Source organism: Canis lupus, chromosome 4 (assembly GCF_011100685.1).
Source record: "Canis lupus familiaris isolate Mischka breed German Shepherd chromosome 4, alternate assembly UU_Cfam_GSD_1.0, whole genome shotgun sequence".
NCBI classification, from domain to species: Eukaryota; Metazoa; Chordata; class Mammalia; order Carnivora; family Canidae; genus Canis; species Canis lupus.
Window position 1 is genome coordinate 5427141 of NC_049225.1, and position 16807 is coordinate 5443947.

Below are 16807 nucleotides of genomic sequence, written 5' to 3' on the forward strand. Positions count from 1 at the left end.
TTTTTCCTTTTTACTGCCCATATGGATTTATAGAAGCTCAGAGTGTTAAATGAAAAATCCTATTTCCACCCCCGCCTTGATTATAGAAACAACACATGCTCATTGTAAAAAAATTTAATTAACGAGGTGAAGAAAAGGCTGACTGTCCTTATCACCACACCTCCATGTCTCTGTGAGCACACCTACCTCTCCAGAGCACCCTGGGTGTACTCGGCAAGGTTTCCTCAGAGCCCCCAGACCCTTTCTCTGCCATGCTCTGTGCCCAGGAGACTGACCTATCATGGCAGATAGCAGGCTTCTATGCACACCCTACTCCCCTTCCTGTTATGGTGGGGAAGGCACTGGCCAGAACGAAGCCTGTGGCAGGAACAGAAGTCAGTACACTGCTCCTTCGCCATGACCTCCCAGAGGTCAACTGTCCTGCCTGACCTCTGGCCCCTCCTGCATGGCTCCAGTCCTAGCCAGGACCAGGACACACTATCTCCTCCTTGTTCTTCATGCTCATGGGGTCATGATGGCTTCCCACCATTGCTGGTCTCGGTATCACCATCCCTCTTGCTGGGGGATACCCCTGCTGTCCACAGCTCTTGAATTGGTCCCTTCACAAAAGCTCCTTTATAGGAACCATATGGGATGGAGTCTGCTTCTGGCCCGATTAAAACCATACATACCTGTATGTACATACATGGCGTGTTGTACCATACTTTCTAGCCGGTTACCAGCTTTTATTTTTATTTTTTATTTGTTTAATTAATTTTTTTTTGGAGTTCGATTTGCCAGCATATAGCGTAACAGCCAGTGCTCATCCCGTCAAGTGCCCCCCTCAGTGCCTGTCACCCAGTCACCCCGTCCCCCCGCCCACCTCCCCTTCTACTACCTTCCACTTCGTTTCCCAGAGTTAGGAGTCTCTCATGTTCTGTCTCCCTCTCTGATATTTCCCACTCATTTTCTCTCCTTTCCCCTTTATTCCCTTTCACTATTTTTTATATTCCCCGAATGAATGAGACCATATAATGTTTGTCCTTCTCCAATTGACTTACTCCACTCAGCATAATACCCTCCAGTTCCATTCACGTCGAAGCAAATGGTGAGTATTTGTCGTTTCTAATGGCTGAGGAATATTCCATTGTATACATAAACCACATCTTCTTTATCCATTCTTCTTTCGATGGACACCGAGGCTCCTTCCACAGTTTGGCTATTGTGGACATTGCTGCTAGAAACATCGGGGTGCAGGTGTCCCGGCGTTTCACTGCATCTGTATCTTTGGGGTAAATCCCCAACAGTGCAATTGCTGGGTTATAGGGCAGGTTTATTTTTAACTCTTTGAGGAACCTCCACACAGTTTTCCAGAGTGGCTGCACCAGTTCACATTCCCACCAACAGTGCAAGAGGGTTCCCCTTTCTCCACATCCTCCCAACACTTGTTGTTTCCTGTCTTGTTAATTTTCCCCATTCTCACTGGTGTGAGGTGGTATCTCATTGAGGTTTTGATTTGTATTTCCCTGATGGCAAGTGATGCAGAGCATTTTCTCATGTGCTTGTTGGCCATGGTGTATGTCTTCCTCTGTAAAATTTCTGTTCATGTGATCTGCCCATTTCATGATGGATTGTTTGTTTCTTTGCTGTTGAGTTTAATAGGTTCTTTATAGATCTTGGATACTAGCCCTTTATCTGATAGATAATTTGCAAATATCTTCTCCCATTCTGTAGGTTGTCTTTTAGTTTTGTTGACTGTATCCTTTGCTGTGCAAAAGCTTCTTATCTTGATGAAGTCCCAATAGTTCATTTTCGCTTTTGTTTCCCTTGCTTTCATAGATGTATCTTGCAAGAAGTTGCTGTGACCAAGTTCAAAAAGGGTGTTGTCTGTGTTCTCCTCTAGGATTTTGATGGAATCTTGTCTCACATTTAGATATTTCATCCATTTTGAGTTTATCTTTGTGTCTGGTGTAAGAGAATGGTCTAGTTTCATTCTTCTGCATGTGGATGTCCAATTTTCCCAGCACCATTTATTGAAGAGACTGTCTTTCTTTCCAGTGGATAGTCTTTCCTGCTTTGTCGAATATTAGTTGACCATAGAGTTGAGGGCCCATTTCTGGGTTCTCTATTCTGTTCCATTGATCTATGTGTCTGTTTTTGTGCCTGTACCACACTGTCTTGATGATCACAGCTTTGTAGTACAACCTGAAATCCGGCATTGTGATGTCCCTGGCTCTGGTTTTCTTTTTCAATATTCCCCAGGCTATTCGGGGCCTTTTCTGATTCCACACAAGTCTTAATATTATTTGTTCCAACTCTCTGAAGAAAACCCATGGTATTTTGATAGGGATTGCATTAAACGTGTAAATTGCCCTGGGTAGCATTGACATTTTCACAATATTAATTCTTCCAATCCATGAGCATGGAATGTTTTTCTATCTCTTTGTGTCTTCCTCAATGTCTTTCAGAAGTGTTCTGTAGTTTTTAGGGTATAGATCCTTTACCTCTTTGGTTAGGTTTATTCCTAGGTATCTTATGCTTTTGGGTGCAATTGTAAATGGGATTGACTCCTTAATTGGTTACCAGCTTTTAAAGTTAACAGTGCTCTGTGATAGGAATCTCTTAATGCCAGTAGATATAATTATGTTCCCTCATTATTCTATTTGTTAGGATTTTCAATAGGATCTAATTAAATCCCACAAATATTTATTGAGTTTCTACCCTGTGTAAGATATAGTCCCTGCCCTTAAGGGGGTGGTGCTATGTGGGCCTTAAGACAAGATAAATTAGTGGAAAATAAGAGGTGTCATAAAGGAGATGCTAGCTAAAAGTCATAAGAATTCAAAGGAGAGAGTGTGGGTCATGCAGAAGGCTTGTTGGAGGAGGCAGTGCTGTGATAAGCTAGGGTGTGTGTGTGTGTGTGTGTGTGTGTGTGAAGACTTAAACCAAAGGGAGCCTGGAAGACACCCCAGGCAGGGAGGGTGGCAAGACCCAAGGCTCAGAGCTGTGAACTTATAAGGTTTTGAGCTGTGAAGAGTCTGGTTCAGCTGAGCAGAATGGAATGTTCTTCCAGGGTACTTTATTCATCTTACCTTTTTTCCTTTTTTAAAAAAGATTTATTTATTTACATTAGAGACAGCGCATGTGCAGTGGGGAGGGGCATATATAGAGAGAAACTTAAGCAGACTCTGCAGTCAGCATGGAGCCTGATTCGGGGCTTGATCTCACAACCCTGAGATCAAGAGTCAGACACTTTAGTGACTGCACCACCTTTAAGGTAATTCATCTCACCTTTAAAGGAGTTTTCTGGAGTGGATTTCATTTTTCTTTCTCCCTTCGAGATTATCATCTTCTCGAGACCAGGGACCATCCTTCACATCATTTTATAGACTATATACTTCGAATAAGGTAGGGGTTCCAAGTAAAGGCTTGCTGAGTGAATCTGAACAGATAACCTTATGATGGGAACTGAAATTCCTTGTCAGATCATGATGGGTTGTGACAGCCAGGCTGGGTGGTTTGTGGGAACTACCCTGGACTTGCAATCCTTCTGGTCAGTGTCTTCTCTTTCTTTTCAGAGACTTCTCGCTCTTTTAGGCTTCATTGGAATCATAGATATGAAAATGCTTTTTGGACAGGGACACTATCTTCTGAGAAGATAGGTCCCTATTTCCCATCTATTCTTTCTTCTACATGTAGGTCCGGGGGTAGGAAGCCCTGACTCATGTTCACCAGAGAAACAGATTGCAGATGATTCTGCTGAATCAAGCTGATCTTTGGAGTGGAGGGCAAAACGAGAGCTGAATTTGGCTTTTCTACCAATATGAAAAGTCCCAAGAATATCTCTTTTCCTATCCCCTTCTCCTCTGGCCAACTCCAGAAAAGCCAGAGAGCGCCAACTTTTGCACAAGCATCCCGTTTCTTCCCCTGCTCCTCCACATCCTGCCTCTGTGGCTTGGTGGCTGAAGGTATTGATTGTTGGGCAGGGAACACGACAAAGTTTGGGACATTCGTACAGCCATTGTGTATGCAGTGACGGGTGATGAGGGTGTGCAGCAACCACAGTAACGAAACAGAAGAAGAGATGGCGTGTGTGGGCATGAACATGAACTCTGTCATGCACTGGCTGGTTGTGTGTGACTTGCCTGTGAGGCAGCTCACCCCCTTAGCTGTAGTTTCCATAAGTAAAATGGAGATAAAATGGAGACAGTAATATCTACCCTCACAAAGTTGTGCAAACAAGGGAGGTAAAGGGCAGAGAGAAGCACAAAGCTTTGTGCAGGGACTTTCCGTACTTTATGCTTTTTCTCCCTGCACATTGGTACTTTACCTTTTCTATTCCAAACTCTACTGGGATACAAATGTATATTTTTTTTGGTGAAGGATTATCTAATAATATCATATTCATTTCAAATTCCCTTGGAGGTGTGTAGGACGTTGGATGTAGTTGGGGAGAATTATCCATTGCCTCTTCATCTCCAATCCCTGAAACAAAACAAACAACACAAAACGAGCATCTGGCTTCCATTCTGAAACCAGTTGTTCTGTTAGCTCATCTGTCACAAAATGCACATGACGTAGATAAATGGCCCTCCCGAAGCATGTAATATGCTGCTCGGGGAGGAGAAGTGCTTCGACGAAACCAGTTTGCATCCTGGAGGCTCCGGGTCTTGTAAATATCTAGGAAAACCTGTTGACTGTTGAAAATCCAGAGTCTAAATACTGTTTACTCCGGAATAATTTGTAATTCCTTTCCCAGCTCAAATAACTATAAACTCCTACAAAGTGGTTTATAAACACTCATTAGAGTATTACAAAAGTCCTTTGAGCTCCACGTGATTATCTCCATTTGGCAGTTGAGTAAACTGAGTCACAAAAGTTGAAAGATCTGCTCAAAGTTATGCCAGGAGCAAAGACAGGGCAGGGCCAGAGCTCAGACACCCTGGCTCCTGATCTGGTGAGCGGTTCCACAGAATGTGCTGGGGTTGGCCACGTCCAGGCTCCTGACCTCTCAGGGTCCCACAGGGCCACAGTCTTCTGTTAACCCATTGTCCACGACTGGCTGAGGTCCCCTGGCTCCTGAAATACCACCGTCCAGGGGCAAAAGCTCTGCTTTGAAAAAGCCATCAAAACATGTGTCCAACAGCCACCTATGTCCTTCCAGCCATCTCACTGATTCTTGATGCCTGCTTATAAGGGCCCACAGATGGATCAGCAGGTAGAACAGTCAGACATTGGTCTTCTGCTTTTCTGCCTGAAAATAGCCAAGATTTGAGGGGTGTAGTAAACATTTCCTGGTTTTTGGCTGCCCGGCATTTTGATTCCACTTATATTTAGGCTCCACCAACCCAACCACCAGGGTCAACAGAAAATGCTGACTATGCACTCTTCTAGAACCCTGGCACCAGGGTGCGGGCACAGGACCTAAGCCTGGCCAGCTGGCAGTGCTGCTTGGGACTCAAGTGAGTGGGAAGGAGAGCGGGATTTGCCTGGCAGCGGGTGGAGATCCCCGCATTCCATGCCTGTCAGTGGTGGTGCTGTGGGGCCAGCAGGGTGGTCTGGGTCCCAAGGAGGCAGCTCTACCATCAGATTGCTGTTGTCTATGACCTTGGCTGTGGTTAAAACTGTTGTCTTGGGTGCGTTTGGCTTCCTGCTCATTTCTGGAAACCTCTGGATTGTTTGTGAGTTAGCAGTTTTCCTTCCAACAAATTCCTTCCTGAAGTACACCAGAGTCAAGAGTTTTGTTTGTATCTGGCTAGGAATAAGTTGCAGGATGAGAGAGGTATTTTTTTTTTCCTTTCTCCCTCACATTACTGAGAGATGGGTTCTAAGAAACCAGTGAGACAGCAGATAGTAAATGTGCCATGAAACAGAAAAAAAGGCTCAAAAATTTAGGAGCTGGTGTTTGAGGATGATCTGGCTCATTCTTCTCCAACAACACTGAACCCACATCAGTGATGTTGGTTGGCACATTGCTATCACATCACATTGTGAGTGAGAGTTCACTGCCATCAGCATGACCAGTGTCATCACCAGCACCACAGCCCCTGACATTCTAACCATAATGGTGGTGCCTTAGACCAGCTTCAATGTGTACTCATCTCCGGTCTTCCTCTAGACTCCTGTCAGCAGGTTGCCGCCCAACCAGGGTCCTGACACAGCTTGCATGTGGAGTTGGGGAAAGGCTGCCCGCAGCAGGGGAGAGTGGGGAGAAAAGGACACGTGTGCCCCAGAGCCCTGCATGCTTTTGCCTTTCCCACTACTGGGGGTATGAGGATGCTGTCCAGGGAGTCTGGAAATCTTAGGAAACAGTGTTTTCACCTATACCAGTGGCAGTGGGCAACATGCCTCTTACAGACTCACAGAAGAAGGTAACAGAATAAAAGATAATATTTGTTGAGTGCTTCTTATGGAGAATCTCATTTGGTCTTCCTACTAACCCTATGAGGAAGGTGCTATTGTTATCTCTAATTTACAGGTAAGATGACTGAGGCACAGAGGTGAGGTGACTTGCCAGGGAGTCTACTACTAGGCTACAGTGAATTGGGTAGGTGCCTGCATGCTACGGGAGGCTTACAAAGTTAACTCTCACAACTCCATGGAAATATTATTTAAAAATACAGATTTCCAGGGTCCACACCCAGGTTTTAATTCAGCAAATCTTGGGAGGGTGAGGGATACAACATGGAGATTGAGCTGCTACCATGCATCCCGAATGATTCTGAAGGAATCCGTCCATGGGCAGGTATTGGGCAGCCATTGGCCCACACAAGAGCATATGTAGCCACTCCCTTTTCCATGTGCTTGGCAGAGGATGCTTCTAGATCATTGTACTCTTTCCTGACTTGGCCCCAGAATCCTTCTCAATGCAGGTAGTGACTCACAATCACAAAGAGATGGCTTCAAGACAAAATCAATTTGTCATCTTCCTTCAGTATGCAGGAGGGGAACTGAAGAAGCTGGGTGTTATCACAGGCCAGTAACTCAACAAAGGAATAAAATAATGGGCTCTTCCTGTGCCCCAAGTTTTTTCTGTTCTGTCACAGGGAGATGTTATAGAACCTTTCATTTTTAGCCTGGAGAGGGTGGATTCTTATCTCTAAATTGCTCTATTGGTTTAAGGTTATGCTAGCTACTTTAACATTTTATGACATTTTATAACATATTATAACTGTGGTTGAAACTGTTCTGAGTTCGATTTTTTTTTTTAAGTCATCCAAATGACCAGCTTCTACCCCATGAATTGGATTAGTTTGCATATGTTGGGTCTATTTGTTAGGATGGCTCTAAACACCAAATCAACTGCGTTTGATCAGTAGCAGGATTCGGGGAAGGAGTTCTGTTCTACCCATTCCTTAAGGCTCCAGGCTGATGGAAGCTCTGCCATCCTCAGTGCATGGCTTCCAAGACCAGTCACCCTAGCTGTTTACACCCAGGAGATTGACAGTAATGAAAGACAGTGGCGAATTGCCCAGGAACATTAAAAGAGCATTTGTTGGAAGCCACAGTCCATTGGCCAGAACCAACCAGTCACATGGCTTTACTCGACCACAAGGGAGTCTGGGAAATGGAGGCTAGTGTGTCCAGAGGAGAGGGAAATGAGTTGGTGCTCAGCTAGCTGGAGTCCCATGGGGAGACACTAGGGGCTATAGTTGTGCCCAGCAGGTGACTGAGGACCACACAATCCAGAGTGGCTGGTGCTTGGGCCAGTGGTATCTAAATTTGTAACTGCTGAGTTGTCCCTCTGTTGAACAATTAAAATACATTCAATGGGACAATTTTAAATGGTAGAAAACCCCACACCAAACAGAAAACAAGAACAATGTGTATTTTAGAATTTTCCCCAACATTTTAACAATCTTTCATGACTTTTTTTTTAAGATTTTATTTATTTATTCATGAGAGACACACACACACACACACACAGAGAGAGAGAGAGAGAGAGAGAGAGAGAGACAGGCAGAGGGAGAAGCAGGCTCCATGCAGGGAGCCCGACGTGGGACTCGATCCCGGGTCTCCAGGATCGCACCCTGGGCTGCAGGCGGCGCTAAACCGCTGAGTCACCTGGGCTGCCCATGACTTTGTTTTTGAGTGCTTTATACCTGTATAATTTTAGAAATGCTTGTCTGGCTCACCTTGTGGTTTTGCTCATTAGCTGTTTGTCTCCCAAACTGTTTCCTTGGACTCTGAGGGAAACCTATCTAGTTCTGTCCCAGCCTTCTCCATATTCTGAAATATTCCTCCAAGACTAGAGTAATGCATTAGCATTTCTGACTCTGAACAAAAATGCTGCCCTGGTCCTCTTTCTTGAAAGTCAGTGTCCCTGGTCCTCATAGTGGTAGGCTCTGAGCTTAGACCCCAGCACTGCCCCCTTCAGTAGTGAGTCCTTTGCAAATGTACCAATAGCCTCATGCCTCATCATCCCATTTACACATGAAACTAGCAATCCCCACCTCACAGGACAGTGGCAAGTTGCGGGGGAGCAGGTGTCTGATGTACAATAAGCATGAAAACTGCTATTGTTAACTCCAGAATCAATGAACCACCCACTGGAGTTCAGCTATGTCAGGCTCTGTGGGTAAAATTGACACTTATGGATAAGAATCTAAACACTGAAGCTCAGAACAAAGACGTGGTCAGAGGGTGCTCTCCCATTGGCCCAACTCAGAGGTGTCTCCCAAAGTTCTCTCTTGAAACAAAACTTGCGCTCTCAAGCCCTCACTGCGCTGTGACTCAGTTTCCCTGATAAAAGGGGGATACAATGACAGTTCTAAACTTGTTTGCAAAACACACCGAGCACCTTGAAATAAAGGTGGTATTTAGTGGGAGTTCAAAGAGTTACGTGATTATTTTATTGCTCCTTTTATTCCTGAGATTTTTCTGTTTGCTTGGCTTACAAACCCAAGCCAGGGCCATAAAATCACTTTTATGCAAGCGCCTTTCACACACATCATGTACCAACTGCACATTTCAGTCAATGCATAAAGTGCTCAGGAGGATGAGGGTGGAGACAAGCAGAACAAGAATACCAGCCGTCTCTGCCTAATTGAGGCCATTACTATACACTGCCACTGAAACTGTGCCACGGTCGATTTTTTTTAGCTGTCCAAATGACCCATGAATTGGATTAGCTTGCACACGTTGGATCTGTTAGGATGGCTCCAAACACCAAATCAATTGTGTTTTTCAACCTATTGTTCTTTCTTGTGGGGTCAGTCTATGACTCACCACATTCTTTCCAGAGGCCCCATGACCCCAACCCAGAAGATGAAAGAAGCTTCAGACTGGTGTAACTGACCCAGGGTGGGAATCCCTCTTACAATGCCTTGGGCATGCGGTGGCATAGACTTTGTAGGCAAATATGGGGCCCACCCTCCCTGTTTTGGGAGGCATCTCATTGTGTGGTTGGGTGGATCTGGTCATAAAATGGTCTTAAAGGTGAACAGATGTGTTGGCTATGCTCAAGAGAGGAGTCCCAGGGAACACTGGTTTCCCACGTTGGCCACAGAAGCTGGTAGCCTGAGAGGTTCAGAATGCTCTGGTGGTCCCGAGCCTCTCTGAGCTCCTGAGCAGAAAGAGGTGCGGCACAGGACCCAAGAGTTATTTCTGTTTGGGTTCTTCCTCTACTCAGTTTTACAAACCAGGACGAGTGGCTGCCCCTTTAGTTGAGTCAAAGTTTAGGATTGATTTACAGGGATTGGCTCTTCAAGGACGGCATTTTTGCAGCTGTTCTTCTGTGCCTTTCACTTTTGGTCAAGGTAAGGAACTATAGGCCGCCATATTGCACAAGAACAGGGAAGACTCTTCGGCATCTGTCTACGTCAGCAGGAGCTTAAAGTGAATGATCTATTCCTCAAATTCACTGAGTCAATCATTTATTCAATTGCCATTCAATAAACCCCTACTGTGTAAACAGCCCTTCCTAAGACAAGGGAATTCAGATCCTTATGCTTGAGACACTTATATACTCTTTAGGGAGATGGGAAATTTTACCTGGACAGGCTCACTGTACACCTCACCCTAGGAAATCCCATCTTACGATACCAGAGCAGTGGTCTTTGGTGACTCTATTCTATTTCCCTCCGTTGGTCTCTCCATCTCTGTCTCTCTGCTTTCTTTCTTACACATACACACACACACACACACACACACACACACACACACACACCAGAAAACAACTTCTTTTTACCTGGCAGCCACCTTGCCCCATGGACCATGGGGAATGAGAGCAAAATGTGAGCAAGTCTGAGGGTGCCAGGCAAACAACCTGATTCTGTGGGAGATCTAAGTCAGGGACAGCTGGTTCTGGAGTCAAACAGTGGTGACCAAACCTTGGGCTTGGTGGTTGGATGCTTTGTAGAGAGCCCATGATAAATGCTCTGTAAATTTTTATTGAATAAATGAATAAGTGAATGAGTGCATGAATGTGGAATCTACCTCTGTCTATACATGGTCCCAAAACATTACTCATCTTCATTTTCATTCTTCTGTGCTGAATGCTCTAGTCTAGATGGTTCAGGGAAAGGGATTTTAAAAAACAAACAATTCCAGAGATAGTTCTTTCCATCTGCCCTGCGTATACCCTTAGACCTTTTTCTTCAATGAGATTTTACATAGCAGAGAATTCTAGAACCAAGGTCTTGTGGGATTCGTGCTCTTTTAATCTCTCAGCAAAGATAGAAAAATTTATTATTATTAGCACTTAAATTGATAGGTGTCCACAAAAAAACAGTGGTGAGTGCACTTATGTCTAGTTAGTTCCTTTTACTGTGAACCCGGAGCACTTGGGAAAAAATTTATATTCATACCGTCCAAGTAAGGCAAGCTGATGTCAAGAATTACTATCCAATTTAACAGATGGAAAATCTAAGGCTTTCATTCATGGAGCAAGTCAGAAACACAGAGCTCAGGAGAGAAGCCATCTCTCTTTGTCCACACCAGGAGATGAGTCCACTGTCACATGCTCTTGGGATATGCCTCCTGAAGTCAGCGCTCCTGGTCAGTGCTCCTGCAGGAAGTGTATGGAGGGGTTGGGTCCAAAGGCTTTCATATCTTTGTCCATGTCTTTCTAAGTGTCTGGGAGGGGAGGAGGGTGGCTCTCTCTTCAGTGGGGCCTCCACAGTATCATGCCACCACTGTCCAAAGTGTCTTGATCATCCATGATTATCACACAATCTTTGTCCTTGCTGTCATCCTCTGGGGCCACCACATCATACCCCCAGTGAGGGCCATATCTAGGACACTCTTCCTCTCTGGGTGTCCTGGGCAGGCTTAGTGCCAATCATAGTTCAACCACTCACTTTCCTCCTGCCCTTTCTTGGTCATACAGGTGGCTACGTCTTGGTCACTCAGAATCGTCTCACTTCAAAAATTCTGGACTCAGAGGACTCCCTCTCTGACTACAGACTTCCATCACTGCCACCACTTGCCAGAAACTCTTTCTGACCTTGTTCACCTCACTCTCCACTCTAGATGATGTTCAGTCCATTTAATAGTGCTCCTTGAACACATGGAACGCCTTCCCACGTCTCCTGATTCTTTGCTGAACATCATCCTGCCTTGGCTCTAATTGTTCCAAAACATATCTGCAACCAGTCATATTTCCTGAGCTTCAAACCCTGATGTCCAACTGCCCACCGGGACACTCAGTTCCACCAGGACATCTCATGAGCACTGAAAACTCAACACATTGAGACTGAATTCATCATTCCCTCTCCAAAATTTTTTTTTGTAGGATTTCTCTATTTCTTTATTTGAGAGAGAAAGAAAGAGAGCAAGTGGAGGGGAGCAGAAAGAGAGGGGAGAGAGAGAATCTCAAGTAAACTCTGCTGAGTGTAGAACACGATGCGGGGCTTGAACTCATGACCTTGAGATCATGCATGACCAGAGCAGAAATCAGAAGTCAGTCACTCAATCTACTGAGCCACCCAGGCACCCCCCATACTTGCTCTTCTTCCATGTTCCCTTTCTCACCGTGATGGTACTGCCATCAGGATGCCCAGCCTGGGCATCAACCTTGGTCAGCTTGTCTCTCTCATTCCTACGTCCAATCAGCTGTCCAGGGACATCTCAGTTTGCCCATTTTTGTCCCCCCCACTGTCTTCTGTGGTTTTTCAGGGTCCAGGCCACTGGTCTCCCTCACTGGGATCATGTCAACCTCCCCCCCCGCCCCCCAAGCTCGCCTCATTCTCTAGGCTTTTCCCTTCTAACTCCACATTCAAACTGCGGCAAGAGAGATGCTTCTAAAACATAGATCATTCTCCTGCTCAAACCATGCAGATGCTCCCTGGCGGCCTCAGGATAAAATTCACATGTTGCTGGTCCCCGTCCTCCTCCCGCTCCCTCTGCAGTCCGGCCTCTCCCTGGACTCTGGTCTCACCAAACTACTTCCTGTCCCTTCTGTGCTTTTGGCTTTGCTTCCTGGAAACTCTGTACATGCTGTTCCCTCTGCCTGAAATGTGACCCCCTTCCCCATCTCACCCTCATCCACTCTGGCTTGGCTAACCTCTTACTCTCGGAGTGTCTCAGCCCAAAAGTCACCTTCCCCAGAAAGTCTTTCCTGACTGTCAGGCCTTGGGCAGATTCCCCATCTGAGTTTCCCCAGCACTGTGTCACCCACAACCATCACCGCAGCATTGCCATCTAGCTGACAGCCAACATGTACTAAGCACTTGCTCTGTGTTAGGCTGCTTTTCAAGGTTTTATATGAATGATTATGTTCAATTGTCACTATAACCCTATGAAAAAGATGCTGTTATTATCCCATTTTGCAGATGAGGAAATGGAGTCAAGAGTGGCCACACACATATACTTTGTAAGGGGCAGGAACAGAAATCGAGGCAGTTGGACTCATGATGATGCTATGCTGTAGGGATGCTCAAGTCTGGCTGCACATTCGAATCAGCCTGCAAAAAACACACTTGCTCGTGCCCTGTCCTAAGAGGTTCCTTTGGTGGCATGGGTGGCGGGTTGTTGGGCAGTTGGCAGGAGTCTGTCATGCTGCAAGTCTCCAGGGGTCAGTCTGACGCGCAGAACCGAGATGGCAGCCACCTGTTTTGTTGTCTCGGGTCTGCCATGAGCTCAGCAAGGACAGGGAACATTATCTCTGACTCGCCAGTTCCCTGCACTTCCTAGAATAGCCCTCGGCCCACAGTCAACCCTTCAAGAAGTGAAGTAAATAAATGGCTTTTACTCTGGGCTGTCTGGACTTCTGGGATGCTAGAAAGAGCCAGATAATCTGGCCCACTGGGCCCATAGGTCCACAGCTGCTGTCCTTGGCCCCTCTTGTGACTTGACTCCTTCCCAGGAGTTGTGGAAGTTTTTTCCTGACCTGTGAGCCCTCTCCCTTCCCTGCCACACTCCTGGCAGATGGCCTGGCCCCCGTGCTCCTGACACCACCATCACACTCTCAAGATCTCCTGGCTGGCGTCCCCCCTGCCCCTGTTGCTCCCAAAGGTCTGTGATCTTCACTCTTTGATCCTTTCCCTTCAAGGGGACAGAAGGCAGAAGCCTTGGGCTCCCCTCCCCAGCCTGAGTCCCCGAGATGACATAGTCCCAATTCCCAGCTGGCACCCTCCATCACTTGCTGTCTTGGAAACCTGTGCGCTCTCTCCTTTCTGACTTCCCAGCCATCACCTGACACCGAATGCATCTGCCTTCCAGGCCCCTCGATCATGGTCTGGGCCACCCTGGTGGCCTCCCAGCTGACCCGCTTGTTCTCATCTTTCAGCCTTGCCTCCCTCACCATGTCCACTTTGGTGATTCCATACCCTTCTCCAACGTTCCAGTGAGCAAGGTAGATGGAGTGGAGCATGCGAGCTTTCTCACAGATGAGGCCTCAACTTCACTTTAAAACATCATCTCTTTTCTTCTCGCCTCTCTGCTCCAGTTAGATCTCTTCCCTAAAAATGTCCTGCCATTCTTCTGTCTCTCCCATTTTTTCCCTGTCAAAGTCTCATCCAGCCTCAGAGCTCAGCTCAATGCAGCTCCATGAGCTCCAGGACCAGCCTAGCAATAAAGGGGGGGGGGGCTCCTCTCTTTGAATTTGTTCTGCAGCATAGCAGTGTGTCCTGCTCTTCCAAGACTTGCCAAAGATTTTCTCACCTTAATGGACTATAAGCCCTTTGAGGGCAGGATCTGGCTTTTATCATGCAAGTACCTTATGCTAGCTTTGCACAGAGAGAAGGGTCCATTCTGCATGGTGGTCCCAGAAGAACACCATATCTCTAAAGCTCCTCTTCATCCCTCACAGAGTCACCCCGCTGTCAGCGGTGCCTGGAAGCTGTCTGTGCAAAGCAGAATTTTGTCCCTATGTCTTCCCGATTCCCAGGCAAGCTGGCTGTGAAAGCATTCATGGATGCTGGGACATCGCTGCAAGAAGCTGAGGCTACTGCTGCTCATCTCCAGGGCAGGGAATGGGCAGCCTCTCCTCCAGGTGAGGTCACTCTAGGGCCCAGTGGGGTGATTTGGGTCAGGGACCACGGCACTGGCCAATGGCCCCTTTCAGCCTGGGCCTCCTGGACACCCTTACTTTCTTCCAGCACGAGAGCCTGGGTTCCGCTCCTTCCTCCCGAAGGGACTTAAAGAAGAAATCACACAGGGGAAGGCCTCAGCTGTGGGAGGCTGGAGCAGCAAAGCCAATAAACCCAGCTTTATTTGTAATGTGCCTGTGCTTGTTATTTTGTTAGCCTCTACTCTGCTTCTTTGGAGCAATGAAACAAGGAAAAGAAAAGAAAAAAAAGAAAGAGCCCCGCTCTAAGTATGCATGAACTTTATGGCCTCACTCTGCTCTCTGTCCTCCTCCTTCCCACCAGGGTTGCCTGTGAATTCTTCTCCCAGACTTTGTGTTTTCCATCCTAACTTTTATGACATTTCCCTCGATTAATGGCTAACACATTCATTTTCTCCCCTCCACCCTCATTATCAAAGAGCGCTTGAATAACTATTAACTCTCTGGTTAACAGAAACATGTTAATCATCTACAAGCCCTTGGGCAGGAAAATGATTCTTTGTAACCTTCTCCCAAAGGCGGGAGAGCCCTTGTCCCCTGGGAGCTGACCTTCAGACCAACCCCGGTCTAGAGGTTGGCAGAACCCAGACTGCGATGGTGTTACTAGGGCTGTTAGCCAAGGTCACAAGGCCCAGAGTGGGAGTGACGCTGGTGTTCTGCTGTCCAGGCCGTCAGGGTGCTTTCAATCCAGCCACCCTTGCTCCAGGACCCTATAAAGAGACCAGGCTGCACCTCTTTAAAAAAAAAAAAAAAAACTGTTTTGCAAGCCAGGACTAATCTATTGCACATTCCTTGTTGCTGGGAGACCCAGAGTGGCTGTACAGGCTGTTCCTTCTTGGAGCCATAGTTCAAAAGTGCTCCTGACCCAAACACACACGTGTTGTAACCCTGCCCTCCCTTGTGTGGGGTTGAGACAGCCGCTAGGAAGCACCTCCCCGCCGCAGCTCGGGTCCCCAGGATCCGCCAGCCAGACCCACTGGCTGGGGGTGGGGGTGGGGGTGGGGGTGACCTCCTTCTGAAATTAGGTGGGTGGCGCCCTTCCCGGGCTGGGGTAGGCAGGAACTGGAGGAGAGGAGGAGGAAGAAGGATGTGGGGAGGCCCACCCCCAACCCACGGGCTGAAGCAGCTGAGCCCAGCTTAACATCTGGAGCGTGCCCCGCGTGCCCAAGGGTTAGAGAGCCACCTTGGAGAAAACGCTCCCTTCATTCACAAAGCCGATCTGCTGCAGAGAGGGGAGGCCAGGGGAAAGGAGGGCCATGCTCCAAGTTCTCGCCGGCTTGGCTGCTCTCCCTCTCCTCGGCACCCCACCCCCTCTTCTTAAATCAGGGCGAGGGAGAGGCCGAGCTGCAGCGAGAGGACACGGGCCGGGCCAGACTTATTAGGAAAGATGTAGCGGGGTCTTGGCAAGCTCCCAGGGGCTCCCAGGGGCTCCCAGGGGCTCCCAGCGGCGCCCCCCGGCGCCCAGCCCCGTCTGCTTAGTCAGGCGCTGCGCTCCCGGCCCTGCGCGGCCTGTGCTGGGCCCCGCCCCGCCGCCCCCCGGCCCCCGCCCCCCGGCCCCCGGCCCCCGCCCCGCCCGCGCCGCGCCGCTCCGCATCCAAGCATTTCCACATTAGGCAGCCCCGGCGCTCGCTCCGCGGCCTGGCAGTGACCTCGGGTGACCTCGGCGGCCGGCTCCCGGCCAAGCCGCCCCCACAGGTGCACTGGCTGTTTTCTGGGTCACCCTTGTGATCCGGTGTCCAGGCACTTGGCAAAATGTAGCAAACGTTCCTGGGCGCTCGGTTTCGCCTCTACGCTCTTTGCACAGCCGCCCGGGAACGTGGGAGAGGAGCTCGCTGCTCGCAGGCCGCACCAGTGACAGCGCCCGGCCCAGGCTCGCCCTCCCGGAAAACACGCGTGACTTCAACTCCCTCTCAGCCCCAGCTCCCTCCTTTGAAGCTGCCCTGACTTCCCTTGTGGACCCAAAACTCGCAGCAGAAGCTCGTATTCCTTACACACACACCCACGCGCAGGGGCGCAGCCACAGAAGGTACCACCAGCCGCCAGTGGCGCGGGCGCCGACAAAGGGCTGCTCCAAACCGGGAGGGGCTGTAAGTTACATTAGGCCAGAGCATTGGGGCTTACCTAACAAAGAAGGTAGAGGCCACCCGGGGGCTCAGTGGTTGAGCGTCTGCCTTCAGCTCAGGGCGTCATCCCGGGGTCCTGGGATCGAGTCCCACATCCGGCTCCCTGCATGGGGCCTGCTTCTTCCTCTGCCTGTGTGTCTGCCTCTCTCTCTCTCTCTCTCTCTCATGAATAAAAAATAAACTCTTTTTTTTTTAA

General features: G+C 48.2%; 1 long non-coding RNA gene across 6 annotated transcripts in view; it reads left to right on the forward strand.

Annotated features, from left to right (window-relative positions):
• LOC102155344 overlaps positions 1–14640 on the forward strand; it is a 39951-nt gene extending 25311 nt beyond the window's left edge. For 3 of the 6 annotated variants that reach the window (XR_005357756.1, XR_005357757.1, XR_005357754.1), the window contains 2 exons: positions 14231–14413; positions 14486–14640. This is a non-coding gene — a long non-coding RNA (uncharacterized LOC102155344). Of the gene's footprint in view, positions 1–6457; positions 6527–10836; positions 10978–14230; positions 14414–14485 lie in introns of all 6 variants that reach the window. The other 3 variants (XR_005357759.1, XR_005357758.1, XR_005357755.1) reach the window with 3 other exon arrangements.
• The last annotated feature ends 2167 nt before the right edge of the window (positions 14641–16807 follow it).